Source organism: Pinus tabuliformis, chromosome 1_2 (genome assembly GCF_031772625.1).
Source record: "Pinus tabuliformis cultivar Carrire ecotype Pingquan chromosome 1_2, CPIR1, whole genome shotgun sequence".
Classification (NCBI taxonomy): domain Eukaryota; kingdom Viridiplantae; phylum Streptophyta; class Pinopsida; order Pinales; family Pinaceae; genus Pinus; species Pinus tabuliformis.
The window spans coordinates 989,779,165-989,796,125 of NC_142298.1; positions in this window are offsets into that span (position 1 = coordinate 989,779,165).

The window sequence follows — 16,961 nt, forward strand, 5'->3', positions numbered from 1 at the left end:
TATGGAAGCATCGGTTAGAGGATGAACGGAGGGTTGGCTGGGTGGCATGACCCCTGTTCCAAACCATATAAACATGCGATGGAGACTTGGCAAACGGAAGCAATTTAACATCACTCATCTACGAAGAGGAAGTGTGAAGGTGTTAGTAAGCCGCAGCAAGAGGCGCAGGTCTATGCGCCCGCTCGCCAGGTAGCGCTACATGGTTGGCACGGTTTTAGGTGACGAGTCGTAGTTCGGGTGGAGGGCGGAAGAAGGCGCCCGCCCACCATTAGAAGGAAACCACGAGTGGAGGGCGTGTGTGGGCGCCCGCCCACCGAACTTGACACGGGTTCGTTTGTAAGTTTGGGTGAGGGTCGTGCAAGGGTGCATCCGCCCAACTCGGCAAAGTCTTGTGTGTGTTAAACGAAGGGTGAGACCACCGTGCAGGTGTGCATGAGGTGGGCGCCCGACTTGGGTATAGCGTCGATGGAGCTTTACTCCCTGTCATTTGTAAGACTCTTCACATATATAATAAAAGATTCTTGTTGCATATGATTGTGTTCCTTCTGCTATTTAATGAATGTTTATGATGATGTTATAATGTTAATGGATTCTGCACATTAATATTATTCATGAATAAAGATGAATGTTAAGGCATAGTTCGTAAAGTAACTTAACAATGGAACATTTTAATTACTTAGGCGGTGCCGCACCCCGGCCAATTAACGAAAAAAGAATTGGGGGTGTGACAGGTGACCTTTTGCTTATGGAGCGCCTTAACAGCTTGCTCCTTCACTGACTATTCTAAATCTCTTTAACAAGTTAGCTCCACTCTTTCACTATAATAGCTCATTCTGTTTATTATTGCAATATGTTCGATTTGGTCTATCCAGACATGTTTTTATCTCAAAATTTAATTATGTTATTTTTTAAAGCATGAAGTTTTTTCAAATCTATTAACTTTTCATTTATTATTTTCAAAAATTATCATTTTACATTTTCAATTAAAAACATAACATTCATTCTATTGTGATAATTTAGTTAAATTTAATAAATAAATAAAAATATTAAAAATTTCTACCTATAAATATAATAATAATTATTTTAATTAATAAAATATAAAATATAAGATATAAATTAATTTTTGTATTTAAGTTTTGTGATTCATAATGATTTAAGTAAAATATTTTGCAAAAAATTACATAAGGAAAAAATTTAACCGATATTTTTCGAATCAATAAGTGTGGTTCATCATCAAGACAAGATAATAAACCACACTTCTTAGTTCGAAACACTTCAACCAAAAATTTCTCTTATATAATTTCTACCTAAACATTTTACTGAAAATATAAATTACTTAATCAAATTCCTATTAATTAAATTGAAACTTACCATGTATATCAAAAATATAATGTAATTATGCTAATTTTATTTTCTTAAAATTTCCCTGAATAGAAATTATTGGATTCAAACAAAATGTTTGGAATTGTTCAAACCTATTGATGTTTATTATTATGGCAGCAGGTTTGATTTCGTACGATGTAATCGGCAGGCGGTTTATTACTTATTGTTCTAACAGGTTTTACTTTGTCCATCGATCGATGTAATCAGTCAATCATATTATTTTTTAAAGTATGGGAATTTTCAATTCCAATAACTTTTCAATTCTTATTTTCGGGAATTATCATTTCACGGTTTCAATTAAAAATGACATCCATTCCCCGTTGGTGATTTGTGATTATTATAATTTAGTTAAATATAATAAGTAAATTAAAATATTCAATGTTTTAAATAAGAGTATAATAATAATTTGGGTTTGGAGTATATTTTACAATTGTTCATGTTTGGTCAAGAGTTTTTTTTTTTGGAACTTAAGGAGACAGGTTAAAGTATGTTCTAAAACTGTTTTTGTTTGGTTAAGAATTCATGTTTTTCGGACTTAAGTAAATAGGTGAACGACCCAAGATCCAGAGAAATCCTTCTCCCTTAACGACCACCAACGAAGTGTCTTGGTTTTTCTTCATTGAGAGTGATGAGTCATTGAGTTATGATAGGTTTTACCATTTATGAAAAAAAGAGTATAATAATCATTATTTTAAGCAATAAAAAATTTTAAAATATATAAGAATCAAATTCTCATTAGTTAAATTAATGCCTAACGTATATATTAATCATATTTATTAATGTGATTGTGTTAGTTATATATGACAATATTTTTTTTAACTTAAGTTTTAATATTTATATAGAGCTAATTTAAGTAATCTTAAAATTCGTTGAATTTGGAGCGAGTGAAGCATAACGAAGAGACAATCTTGAGGAGAGAGCACCACCGGAGAGCACCGGCGACTGACAAATCAGGTATGTGATTATCTGCATCTAACCAATCACACAGTTTGAAGACACCACAAGAATTTTCTTGAGAATGGACGGGTGCATGAGGGATACATGCCTTTATCGGCAGGACGACGCTTGTTTGTATACCTGAACGTGTCTTATCCACAAACACCATCACTATCTTTTTACTCTGACCCTGCGATTGTTCCTAGTTTTGGCTCATTCAAACTCTCGTCAACTTCTGTTAACAGGAAATATGTTGACCACTTCCTGCTACCTCTTCCACAGCTTCTGACTGAGCGAATCATCTCCATGAGTGCTAACTCTATCCTTTATTCTCTGTCCCCACGATTTTCCACCTCTTGCCAGCTTTGTATCCGAACTTTTTCTGTTTTTATGCGACACCCTCCTTCTCATTTCAGACTTTCTCCCAATTTCCCAGTATTTTCTTCTTTCATCCGTCGTTTTGGGGATTTTTCCCAATAATTCTGTGTTTGAGGTCATATGTGCTCGAGGGGAAGTTTTTCGCTATTTGGCTTCGTGGTGCTCAGGCGTCGTGGTGCTCCGGCTTCACTGTGCTCTCCACTTGGAAAAATGCTTGTTCAACAGGTCAGTTAATCTCTCATCAAAGGAGAGTTTTTCCTTTTGAGGGAACTTGGAAAATTTAAATTTTAAGTGTGATATGGAATATGTCTTGTGTTATAGCCATTTCAAAGATGAAAATCTCACTTTTTTCTGTTCAAAAGTCGGAACTGTTGGTATGTGTCTTTGGGCTGTAGTCTGAATAATAGCTTTCTAGAAAAAGTCTAAATTCTGGAAGGAGGTCCTCTTTAGCTTGATTTCCCACAATACCATATGTCGGGGTCTGTTAATTTTGTGTGGTCGTGGATATCTTTCGTCAATTTGAAGAATTTCTTTGTTATATCTAAGCCCTGTTCAGATATTCGCTTCAGGATAGGCTCTTGGTGGTGTGTGTATAAGTTTTACTGTTGTTGTATAGTATGGCCGAATGTTTCACCCTGAAACATCTCCAAAAGCCATTTTAGTTTTCTGTTACTTTCTGATACTGGGAGAGAGAGGGAATCAAGGTTTCTCTTGACGAGTTATCAACTTCCTTCTTCCTCTGAAAATCTGGTAATCTTTCTGGATGATACTCGCACCCTCTTGTGAACTTTCAGTTTCCTGGTTTTTCTGGGACATATTCTCCTCTCACCGGAATCATAACCTTTCTCTGGTTCACGTTTTTCTATTCCTTTGGTTCTGGTACTGCAGAGTTTTGAATTTCAAAGCTTTTGGGGTATAAGAAATGGTACTTGAAGGTATGAAATTAGATCTGGGGGGTTATTAGAAGCTGTTATTCTCTAGAAATCTCTTTACTATTGTCCTATGCTAACTCATGTATACGTAACTCCCTCATAATTCCTGAAGACTAGTGGGATTCTTCAGAATCTGGTCCCCGCTTTGGAAGGGGAGCTATCTATTCCCGAGGCTTCCTTCTATCAGTACTTATGTCAGGCAAGATCTACTTTTCCCTTCCGAGTCACATCTTCTCTGGATAATATATTCAGAATTGATCTGGACAAAGTTATTGCATGATTTATTGCGCGATCCGGAAAAAAACTTTTTAGGATTGATCAGTACACATGGGGCAGACTTTGATGGAATTAGTGTCAGACGCATCGGCCACGGAGGCCATGATCTGTGCAACTTTTCAGGCTGAAACTCGTAAGGGTACCGCCAAGTTGGGAAATGACTGGCAGTCTACGCTGGCTAACGTGACTGTTCAACCTTTGCTGCATTCTGATGACCTGGACGGCGAATGCCGTCAAAAAACTCAAACATCTTGGGAAGGAAACCGAAATGAACCCCATCAGAGAGTATATGCAGAATCTGAGCTTCCAAACTATTACAATAAGAATGTAAAACCTATAAAAACCGTCCCACCACCGATGACGATTAAGTTAGATAGTACTTATCTAACTGACCGCATCGAAAGTTTACAGGAATTCACCCTACTTGGCTGATGGCACTTTCCGGAGATGGATGATGCCAGGATGCGAAAATGGCTAGAGCTTCAATGGAAACCTTTGATTGGAAACATCCCCATTATAGCTAAATTGATGAAGAAATGGTATTGTTTTCATTTTCTGAGTGTTAGTGATCTGGAAGTCGTTCAGACTCATCCGTGGGTGCATGGAAGGAGCTTCTTGGTGCTATACAAATGGTACATAGGCTATAGTCCGTTGAAGAATACTCCCACAAATAATTTAATTTGGGTGAAACTCCACGGCCTTCCCCTAGAGTTGTGTTTGAAGGAAACTTTAACTCAGATAGGGAATGCCATAGGAAGATGTGTATATGTAGATCCAATATGTCTGGCGGAAAACGATAAACGAGTAGCGTGGGTTCTCATAGAGAAATATTATAGGGGAGGTTTCCCGGACCACATCAAGATATCGTAGAGGGATTTAAAGATAAATCAAAGACTGGACTTCTGGGGAGTCCCCTTCAGGTGTTCAGTATGCCACAAGATAGGGTACCTTATTAAAAATTGTCCTAAACTAGCTGTTTTAAAGAACCGAATATATCAAGGTAAATATCAGTCAGCAAAAAATAAATAGAGGACAAAGACTCCTTACTATAGATTGGCAGAGGCATCCTATACTATTAGCTCATCTCCATGAGAATATAGCAAACTGCAAGGGGAATTTAATCTTGATGATGATTATCAAAAACTCTCTCCCCCCGGTCAAAAATCAAATCCACAGTATAAGTTTTCTCCATCAACATATCACCAGAGTCAAAGCGTCCTGCCTGAAAGCTCGAGAAGATCTATTACCCCATCTGATAAAAGGATTTCCAATCTTTTTAGCTTGCCCCCTCTGGAACCTTATGCTGATAAAGAATCCCCAATCCCTCTACCGGCTCCCCAGCCAATCAAAAACTTTAAAGTGGACTCAAATATCACTTTTATCTCATCTTCCTCTCCATCACCAAAAAGGGGATTGACTCTTTCTCAGAAAGGTAAAGAACCTATGGTTTCGGCCACCCCTCTAAATTCCCCCATGTCTTCCCCATCAAATTCGATTGGTAATGACCTGGACTATCTCCTTAGCAAGAAATCCCTTGAACTTAGACCCCTAACCATTCATAAACTGGGAAAACCATCCTCCCCTCAAATAAGCCTGAATTCTGCAAAAAAATATTATGGTGAGAAGAAAAAATAATAGAGGCAGCAGGCATTTTAGAGGAGCGACTGATGGTGCAGGCATAGGAGTTTGAAATATGTCCTTATTATATGTACCTATCATTGATATGTCAGAAGAAGGGCCTCTTAGAGCAAATGTGGCCGAAAATCCTTCCTAATGACCTTCATTATATCCATGAACATAAGGGGGCTGGAGGCTGATCCAAAATTTTTAGCCCTAAAGAATATTTTCATATCAAAACAGCTCAAAATAATCTTAATCCAAGAAACCATGAACAACACACCTGTATCTATTTCTTATTTCAGGAAAATTTTCCCCTCGTGGCACATGGCTGCTTCAGAGGAAAATGGTCTCTCAGGGGGCCTGGCAGTTTTATGGGACCCTGGTTGGATCAGAGCAAAAGCATACAAATGTTTTGCAAAAATTCTTATATCATCTTCTATCAGGGGAAAAGTTTGTCCCATTAACATTTTAAGCATCTATGCTCCTTACAAAAACATGTTAACATTCTGGGGGAAATTATTTGCATCAGAGATTTTTGATATTGAGTATTTGATGATTGCAGGAGATCTAAATGTCACTTTAAGCTCTGATGAAACATGGGGGTACAGTCGGAAAAAAGATCCTCTTGCTGACCGCATTAGATATGAGTTGCTACACAGGAATCTTGTTGACATTTGCCTGCCTAAAATGCTACGAACATGGGACAATGGAAGGACTGACGGAGCATATATAGCAAAAATACTTGATCGTTTTATTATACATGCAAGTATAATTGATAGAATAGGCATGCCTTTTTCATCAATTGGTAATGACTTTATATCAGACCACAAGCCGATATTCCTAGGATGGAGAGAAAAGGGTTTCAGGAAAGGGTATCCATTTAAATTTAATAGGTTATGTTTGGAAGAAACAAAATTCAATGAAGCCATAATAATAACATGGAAGGAATTATCACCAAAAGATAACATGCCTCCTTTCTTAACTTTTAGAGATAAACTGTCCTCCATCAAAAAACTTGTAAAATATTGGCAGTATAAGAAAAGATAACAAAACAGAATAGCCCTTCAAGATATTCAAAAGGAATTGGATAGAATCTCTAGAGATCTGGTTGTTTACCTTCTCCCTTTCAACTTGAGATGTCGTTTAAAGGAGCTACAAAGCAAAAAACATAAAATCCTGGAACAAGAAGAAGCATCATGGAGATTAAAGAGCAGGGCTATTTGGCTGAAGGAAGGAGAGAGAAATTCAAAATTTTTGCATAGTTTTGCAATTTCAAGAAGAGAAAAGAACTCTATATGGAAAATAAAGGACAGAAAGGGAGATTTTCTGTACTCTCAACAAGACATCTCAAGTGAAGTAGCGAGATATTTTGGAAACCAATACAAGAGATCTGATGAATGCAGGATACATGACATTTTGTAGGGTATCGACATATTTCCTCAAAAGTTTAACAATGAACAAAATGAATGTCTCGTTTAGCCATAACTGAGGAAGAATTGCTAGGAGCCATGAAATCCTTTAAAAAGGATAAGTGTCCTGGCCCAGACAACTGGACGATCGAATTCTTCATTCATTTCTTTTACCTCATCAAACAAGATCTGCTAAGGATGGTTGAGGGATCTAGAATATCAGGCAGCATTCACCAATTGACTTCATCCACTCATATAGCCCTCATCCCCAAGAAGAGGGATGCAGAATCCTTCCAAGATTTCAGGCCGATATCTCTCTGTAATATTTCGTACAAAATCAGTTCAAAAATTATTGCTGAAAGGATTAAAGAAACTTTAGCAAAGCATTTATCAATGGATCAACATGTTTTTTTGAAAGGAAGAAACATTTTGGACATTGTTGCCAATACTCAAGAGAGTTTGTTCTCCGTGCACTCAAAAAAAATTGAAGAAGTCATTTTCAAAATTGATCTCCGAAAGGCTTATGATTGCCTAGATTGGGGTTTCATCAGATGCCTCCTTGCAAAGATTGGACTGAGAGCTAACATGATAAACTGGGTCATGGCCTGTGTTGAGAAGGTGAATTATGCCATCATCATAAATGGGATTCCATCTCCTTTTTTTATAGCTGCCAGAGGACTGTGCCAAGGATGCCCGTTATCTCCCCTATTGTGTATATTGGCAATGAACTCTTTAAGCTTGCACATCAATAAGGTAGTCAGTGAAAATAGGTGTCACCCACTGAGGATTTGCAGGAAAAATTATATCTCGCCTAATTTATTTGTTGATGATATACTTATCTTGGTATGCTCTGCAGGCTCACTTGGTTATGCATATATGACATCCTAAAAAAGTTTCAGAAGGCCACAGGATTACAAATAAATGAATCCAAATCAAATCTCTTTCATAATGATGGTAATTTGGAATTAATAGAGTGGATATCCTCTCTTTTCAGGATAGAGGCATGGTCCATCAATCATGGAATGAAATATTTAGGATTCTAGCTAAAAGCAATAGGATACTCAAAATCGGACTGACAATGGATAATAGAAAGATAATACAAAAAGATATCACTGTGGGAATACAAATGCCTTTCAATGGTAGGAAGAACCATTCTGGCCCAATCAGTTTTAAATCAACTTGCGGTTTATTGGGCACATCTCTTTTTTCTTCCAGCAAGCATTATTCAGAAGATGAATAAGATAACTACTAATTTTATATGGGGTGGCCAGGCTGAGAAAGGAAAATATCATCTGTCTAAATTATCTGACATCTCTCTACCAAAAAATCTTGGTGGACGTAGCGTTCTGGACCTGCGGAGTTTTGGAAAGGCTCTTCTGTGTAAATCACTATGGAGAGGGATTTTTGGAGAGGGCCCCTGGAGCAATACAATAAAAAAGAAGTATATGGGTAGTAAGGATATCTCATACTGGTTGAGGATGGGAAGGATTGGATCCATTTATGGATTAGCAATATGGCTTAGTTGTCGTAAGATAGAAGATTATTTCTTAAAGAACTTGGTATGGAACTTCCAGTCTGGTAGCTGAATTCTCATAGGAGTAGATACTTTCTTGAGCGGTCAGGAGGAAATCATTTTGCCTGGGACACTCCTTAATTTTTTCCACAGAAAAGGTTTTTTTACTTGGGACAAACTTATTGTTGAATGGCATGGACCCATCTCGATTTGGAAAGAAGATGGCAATATGGGGATGTCTGATAATATAGCTAGACAGTGGAAGTGTTTAAAAGATTGTCTGAGGAATTGTGGAATATATCGTTCCTTAGAAACCGATGTCCTTACATGGAAAATTACAAATGGTGCATCCCAGGTACGAGTAAAGGATATTTACCAGAATTTGTTAGCCTCAAGAAATACTATATCTAGCCCCGTTTTCCCATCAATTCTTTGGAAATCTGGCTGTGTTTCCAAAGCTATTTATTTCTCGTGGCTGGTATTCCATAATAAAAACTTATCTTGGGAAAATTTAAAAAAGAGGAACTGGGAGGGGCCGGGTCTCTGTTCAATATGAAAGTCTGAGGAGGAAACAAACTACCACATGTTCTTATTCTGTTAGAAAACACAACAATTATGGCAAGCCCTAGAAAATCTATACGGTTTCCCTCATTTTTCTCATTCCTCCATAAAAGAGGCATTCTTTTGGTGGAGCGGGCAAAAGGAATCCTGGAGGCCTATTTTTATTATTGCCCTTTGGCGCATATGGCGATGGAGGAACAACAAAATCTTCAAGGAAAGTAAGGAGCCATTCATGGGAACTCTTCAAAGCATGTCGTCTCTTTTTGACTCCTTACCTGAAAATCCACCCAAGGAAAAAAGATTAAATTCCAATATGAATGTTCATGATCATAACATGCTCCCGAGAGCATTCTTTGATGGAGCTGCTCAAAACAATTCTTGTGGCTGTGGAATCCACATCATCATGGATGAAAATACACAATATCTTATTTCATGGAATGGGGGTAAAGGATCCAATTGCAAAGTCGAGGCGATGGCTCTTGCGGGTCTTCTTTCTTTATGTATTTTCTTTAACATACAGTCCGTATCAATATTCGGGGATTCCAAAGTCATGGTGGACTATGTTTTGGGAAAAATCCATATCAGCAATCCTCACCTTGCAGGTTGGATGAATAGAATAGTGTTCCTATGGAGGAGGATGGAGGGATGTTCCATACAACACATCTACAGAGTATAGAACAAGACAACAGACATTTTATCAAAGGAAGGCCTCTTATTAAATACAAGTATCTAGAACATGAAGGTAATTTCTGAGGAGGAAATTTTTTGTATCAATGAATGTTCTCTACCTGATTCATAATCCCAAATCTTGTGGGTTCCAGGTATGCTCTGTCATTTTTTGCCTTTTTTTATTTCCCTCTGACCTATGTATAGTCGAATGCATCTTGAAATTTCTGAACAATGTTGTTACTCCACAGAGGATCTTAGTTCTCCAAATTTTGTATCCACAAAATTTCTTTATGTAATCTCTATTACAACTAAAATGATTGTCTATCACGATGAACACTAGAAACTTTCTGTTTGGGACTAGTCTCCCTCCTAACTTCAGACTTTTATGCTACGGATTGTCCGTGCGTCTGGTTTCTGCCCATATGAAGTTTATATCTAGCAATGTATTATCTCCTCATTATATAACTTATATAATATAATTATGCTTTTTCGTTTCCTGAAAAAAATAATAATAATAAAAATAAAAATAAAAATAAAAAATAAATAAATAAAAATAAATAAAATAGAATAAAATATTCATTATCTAATTAGTATAATATTTGAAATTATTAAAATATTTGTTTACCTTACATTTAATTAAAAAAATAGATTTAGGGTAAGATTAAATTAAAATAATTATGGAGAGTTTCTTTAAATTCAAGGGAAAAAAACTTTTAAAATTAATAAAAAAAAAATATTTTAATTTAAGTTTATTATATTTGATATTGAAAAAGTGTTTTGGGTAGTATTTGGTTTTATCTTTCTACTAACCAATGTTTATTTTAAAATTATACCATATATGCCAATTAATTATGGTCATAAAAATTAGAATTATTCTATATTTTTTATTAGAAAAATATTTATAATTTTTTCACACTATTTATAATATTAATTATAATTATTTTATATTTAACAATATAAAAATAGATATTTTTATTATTAATTTTAATTTTTTAATTTAAATGGTATTATTCAAAGATTTTATTGTTTTCAAGTTGAGGATTATAAGTAGTTAAATATTATTGATCAAATTCAAGATATCTTCTTTATTATGAGTTTTTTTTATATTTTGAAAATGAATAATTTTGCCACAAGTAATTTTTACTCAAATTATATATATAAAATAAATAATTATTTTTAAAACTTATTATTATAAATAACTATACATTTTTATTATTTTAATTATAATAGTAAATTACATATAATTAATAAATATATTTAGAAGTATTTATTTTTTTCCTCTTTCTAATAAAATTCAATTTCTAAAAAATAATTAATAAAAAAATATAAAATAAAGTGAAAAGTATTTTATATAGAAATAATAAATAAAATATGGAAAATCTAAAATATTTAGAAAAATCCACCTCCCGGAAAAACAAATAAATATTTTATTTAAAGTAAAGAGTGCAGAACAAGGTTATTTATCCTTGTCTTGCATTCTTTATTCTTAAAAAATCTATCACTAAAACAACACACCCTGTGTAAAATAAAAACTTCAATTTTATTATTTATTTAATAATAAAAAATAAAAAAAAACAACCCTCTCCATAATTTTTAATTTTTGTTTTGTTTTGTTTTATTTTGTTTTTAGTAAATAAATAAATATCTGCCCAAAACTTTCAACATTAAATGGAAGATAGCTTGGTCAGAGATCTTTTCCCCTCAACTTTCTTTGAAATGTGGCCAGACACGTAAGTCTCCACAAAACAGCACAATTACATACGCTAAAGAGATGTTTGCCAAAATGTCAAGATCCTGATGTATCCGGTGGGGCTGTAATTGACAGCCGATGGACCGTCGCCGTTCACAAAATGCGAGTGTTCAATGGAAAAGAGATGAAATGTTAGAGTGGTCATCACTTTAGGTGCACTATGAAAACTGTAAATTTTATTGTGCGGACAAAAAATGTCAGAAGTTACTTTGCATGCAATTTCAATACACTTTGATCCTATTTTCTTAAATTTACGTAGAGTTAAAGATTTATAGGCTAGGTATTTTTTTTTGTATTTAACACACTTTGATCCTATTTTCTTCCATTTATGTAGAGTCAAAAATTTATAGGCCAGGGAATTTTTTTATAAAAAAATTGAGTTATATAAAAATTATATTTAAGTTATGAGAATAGGAAAAGATTATGTATAATGAGTAATTTCCCTTTTTTTTTTTTTTAATTTGATTTATTAAATAAGTTTTCCATCACCATTCCTGTTCACAGTTATCTAAAAATTTAAAAAAATATCATTAAAGGAAATGTAAATTTGTTTATTAAATAAATGGTTAAATTCATTTTCCTATTATATTCCACGATATTTTATTGTTTATTTTATCTATAAATTCCTGTGAGATTAACTTATCTCGGAAAATATCATAATAAGTAAAAGATATAACATGATTTTTTTTCTCACCAAACACCTTCATTACCCCTCATTTTCATATTATCAATTACTTCACTGTTCTATTGGGTAGTCGATCTGATATAAATTCTGATGAAACTATATTGAAGAAACCTCTGGTTGGAAAAATTGATAATAGCATCCATAGGAAATTTGCTAAGAACATCCACGTCAATATTCTACCAAGTACTAACAGTAATGACGATACGATAACATCTTAGAAATTTGTTTTATTCATTTAGAAGCTCGACAGAAAGTATAAATGATCGATTCCCATAGCAAGAATGCGGTCCCTACTGAATTGAAGTAGGTGCAGCCATGAGATCAATCAAAAAGATAAGGCCGACGCAGGCCGTAGCCAGAGAGGCATGGGACTTTACATAGGGGCAAGTATTGACCATCTTAAATTCCACGAGTGATTCACGATTTAACCATTTACCAATAACAATCCAACAATCCAATTTATGACGTGAATTTTCAAAATTTAGTTGAAATATATTATCAGCGATAGTTTTAGAATTTCAACTTTATTTTATTTTAGATATCATTATTTGGGATTCCACTGTGTTAAGAAAGTTATACTATTTTTATGAGAGGTAGTGATAAGTGACTATGATTTTTGAAAAGTCCACTTAGCACTCATTGCATCGGGTAGTGGGATTGAAACTAGTGAAATGAATCACAGCGCGAAACATCACCTCCTAGGCTTGCACCTGGTAACCAAAACTTCCTTGGAAATCACCATTAAATGGAAATTTGATAATATTTATATATTTTTATGTTTCTTATTTGATATGGAAAAACATTGTAACTTTGGAATTTAAATATTTATTTCTGGAAAAGAAAATATCATACTCGATTAGTTTAGTATTATATTACTAAAAAAAATCCTTATGGAAAGATGGTAATTTTCATTATATTGTAATATTGAAAATTATATGTTCAAGTTGCTGCATATATAGCATATGCCAAAATTGTCTATATCACTAAAAACTATAGCACCATGGATCTAACATAAGCTCAGAATTATCAAATTTCTTGGAGTGCAAACTCTTTTAGAGTGCAAAATACAATGTGTAATATTTTTTTGTTTAAATTATATTTTTAAATTTAACTATAAAAATTTAATTGTAATTTTAACCCTAATTTTTTTTTTCATAATATATAAATAAAAAAAATTAAATGATATATAATATATACATAATGGAGATTTAAAAATTTTAAATAAGGTGTACATTAAGACATTTTATGGCACAAATTAATATGATTTTTTATTATTAATACATTTTTTAAGTATATATCAATATTAATTTGTATTAAAATATTTTATTGATAATTCACATTTTTTTTTAATGCACATCATTAAAATATTTTATTTTAACAAATTGTTTTCTATATATATAGATATATATGAAGTTGATATCGACATAAATTAGTTAACATAAATCTTCAAATAATTTATTCAAATCTCCTCTTGAAATATTTTTGAAAAGTATTATTTTTTTATTTATAGCATAATATATTTATTTTTATTTTAAAGGAGTATGTGTCAACTCACTTACTGACAAACTTAGAATGAGCTTCCGGGCTAAATAAAGTTCAAGAGATTTTTGAAAAGCTTAATTAAGGAAAAACTTACACATCCCCATCATACTAGGTTGTAGAATGAGCCTTCCCGTTGAATAAAAGTCAAGAGATTTTTCAAAAGCTCAATTTCCTACTTACACATCCCAATCATACTGGGTTGTAGAATGAGCTTCGAGGCTCAATAAAATTCAAGAGATTTTTGAAAAACTCAATTACTCACAAACTTACACGTACCATGATATTGGGTTGTAGAATGAGCCTCCCTATTGAATAAGGTTTGAGAAATTTTTGAAAAGCTCAATTTCCTCATAATTATACTAAAAAATAGCTTCAATTAAAAAAACATTTAAAAATAAATATATAAGTATAATTCTGTCTTATTTCACAACTTCATATACATTCAAAAACTATAAAATATTATGACTAACTCTAATATATAATTAAAAACATGTATATTTGTAAAATAACTCAATATATTAAAACTTATGTCATTACAAAGCTTAATTCTTTGCATCCTTGCATCGTAAGAAATATAATATAATTTAGTTATTTATAACGGTTTATTTCACATTGTAAGATTGGAAACTATCTTTTCTAAACCTTAAAAAACTTGCATTATATGAATGCTAATAAATAGTTTGGTTATTTGTAATGGTTTATTTCACATATACAAATATTAATGTAAAACTGGAATTTTTTTTTTAACCTTTCAAAATATAATTCAGATCAATTATACCTCTTTCAATCGTATATATAGAAATAAATTATCCACATTTAAGTTACAAATTCATAAGTTATTAATAAATTCTTATCTTAATTTGTAAATTCATAGGTTATTAATAAATTCTTATCTTAATTTGTAAATTCATAGGTTATTAATAAATTCTTATCTTAATTTGTTTTGGACCTCTTAGACCACTATTTTCACTTCAGGAGGAGATGATGAATGGAAGGGTTGAACTGCCATCGTCAAATATATAAATATGCAATAATTTTTCAAAAAAATAAATAAGAAAAAATTTATATATATATATATATATAATTTTTTTCTTTAAAAGCGATGGACCAAGAAATAATTCTCATTTAAATTGGATAGACCAAGAAACAATGTCAAGAATTGGATGCTGCAACTAAGGAAAACATATTAGGTCACTCACACTCCATTGGCAAATCACTATTAAAAGTTGTGAGAAGAAAATTATTTCCTTTTTTTCCATGTCACTTTGGATGTATCTAAATCTTTTTCTATTATCAAATACATTTAAAAAATTTGTGACATGCAAAATATCTAATTTGTAGTTTCATTTCTTTTTTTTCATGTCACTCTGGATGTATCAAAATCTTCTGTAGAAAGATCAAGTTCCCAGCCTCATCAACGGCTTTCCGTGATCTTCGATTCGGATGACCTATTAGTGACCATTCACTATGCGGACGGTATTTTTTAACATGTTCAGCACTTTCCCAATCGTGGACGATCTACCTCTTGATACAGATGGGAAAGGGATGCAAACATAATTCATGTGGTTCCACTAGAAAGGATAAGGTAGTTATAACCCATTGTACCACAAACTTGTTCAAGAAAGTTTCTCTTTAGGGTTCCGTAGATAAGTGTGATTATAATGGATTTTATGAAGTTTGCTATTCAGTTATGTATTAATGCCTTTCCCTGAAGCTTTTAGTAAATTTTTATATTTTAAATAATTATCAATAAAATATTTATATTTATATTTTTAAATTTTAAATTTTTTTTTTTCTGTTTTATCTTTTATATTATCATGATTTTATAATAGTAAAATTTATTGGATGAGATTTAAATGGAAAATCCAAGTAATAATTTGTTCACTTTTTTAAAAAGTTTGAACCAGAAACAGACATGTTGTGTTTCTTCTTAAAAAGTATTTCTTCTTAAAAATATTTTGTTATTGTGAACCATTACGATAAAAGAATTGAGATTAAAATATATTCCAATATATCAACACGTTGCGATTACTAAAAAGAAACATTCATGCTTGAAAATATATTTTGAAGCAAGTGTATTTAACTTTTAAAAGTATCGCATCGATATTTTCAGTTAATAGTTGCTTCGTCAAAAATGAATCTATGTTTATAGTTGTGTTTCTAGAGTGTTTCGATTCCAAGGAAAGTGTAATGTTTGTCTTAAATACGACGTGATGTATTCTAATGTCTCTAGAAATTTGTAAATATTTTATTTGCTGTAGTAAGAACAGATTGAATAATTAGTGTTACTACTTGTTTGAATTGAATAATATTTTTATTTATTAAAAATAGTAATAATTTAAAGTATCATTAGATCTTGTAATTTCTCGAAAAAAAAAATAAAAAAAATTGGAAAAGCAGTTGTTGGAAAAGAAAAGGGGGTTGCTAAGTCTGGTGATGACTAGATAGCAAGGGCACCCTATGCGAGCAACATGCAAGAGACAGAAAGTCTCGTAAGCAAACTAAGGGGGAGATTTGGTCTTGAAAGACAATCTCATGGTCGTGAAGTTTGACTAGCAACAAAAAATAAAGGTGATCTCTATCACTGGAGTATTTTTCTTTAAGCAGCTCAGGTATGTGAAACCATCTGAAAAATAGACTACTACACAATCTAAATTCTATGTTTATTACTGTGAATGAAAGATGATGTAGGATATGACTAAGCTGGAGTAGTGAATGCCAAGAACTCATAATTTTGTCTACGGAAATTCAGAAAAACTAGTATAGTAATCTTTTACCAAAGAATCATTAAAAGACAGAGTAAGGAAGTTTCCCTATAAATATGAATCACATTATTTATAGAAAATACTCTACTGAGATCTTTCAATGCAGGAAAATTGATTCACATAGAATTACAATGAAATAGCATCTGTACATGTAATTTTAGTACAAGAGAGTTACTCTAGAGTTACCATTCTTGTACTATTCTTTTAAAGATAAACGAAGAGAGGATTATATTAAAGACACTGTAGAAAAGAACTAGAAGTAGTTGCTTTCTATTGTTTGAGCGAAATTCAAAAAAATTAGGAAGTGATTTTACAAGCTGGAAATACCGTATAAAAAAACAAGAAGATAACATAGGAGGGTTGATGTGGCAGGGGCTTAAGGGTAGAAAAAAATCTAGTGTCGACCTGGCCTCGTTTTTCATGAGAGAGGACTGGTAATTAAATTCAGGACTTCCTAAAACCCTACAAGGGGCTGAAGCTCAAATTATTAACTTTGATAGAATTCATTCATCGAAAATATGTAATAACCAAAGTATCAATGA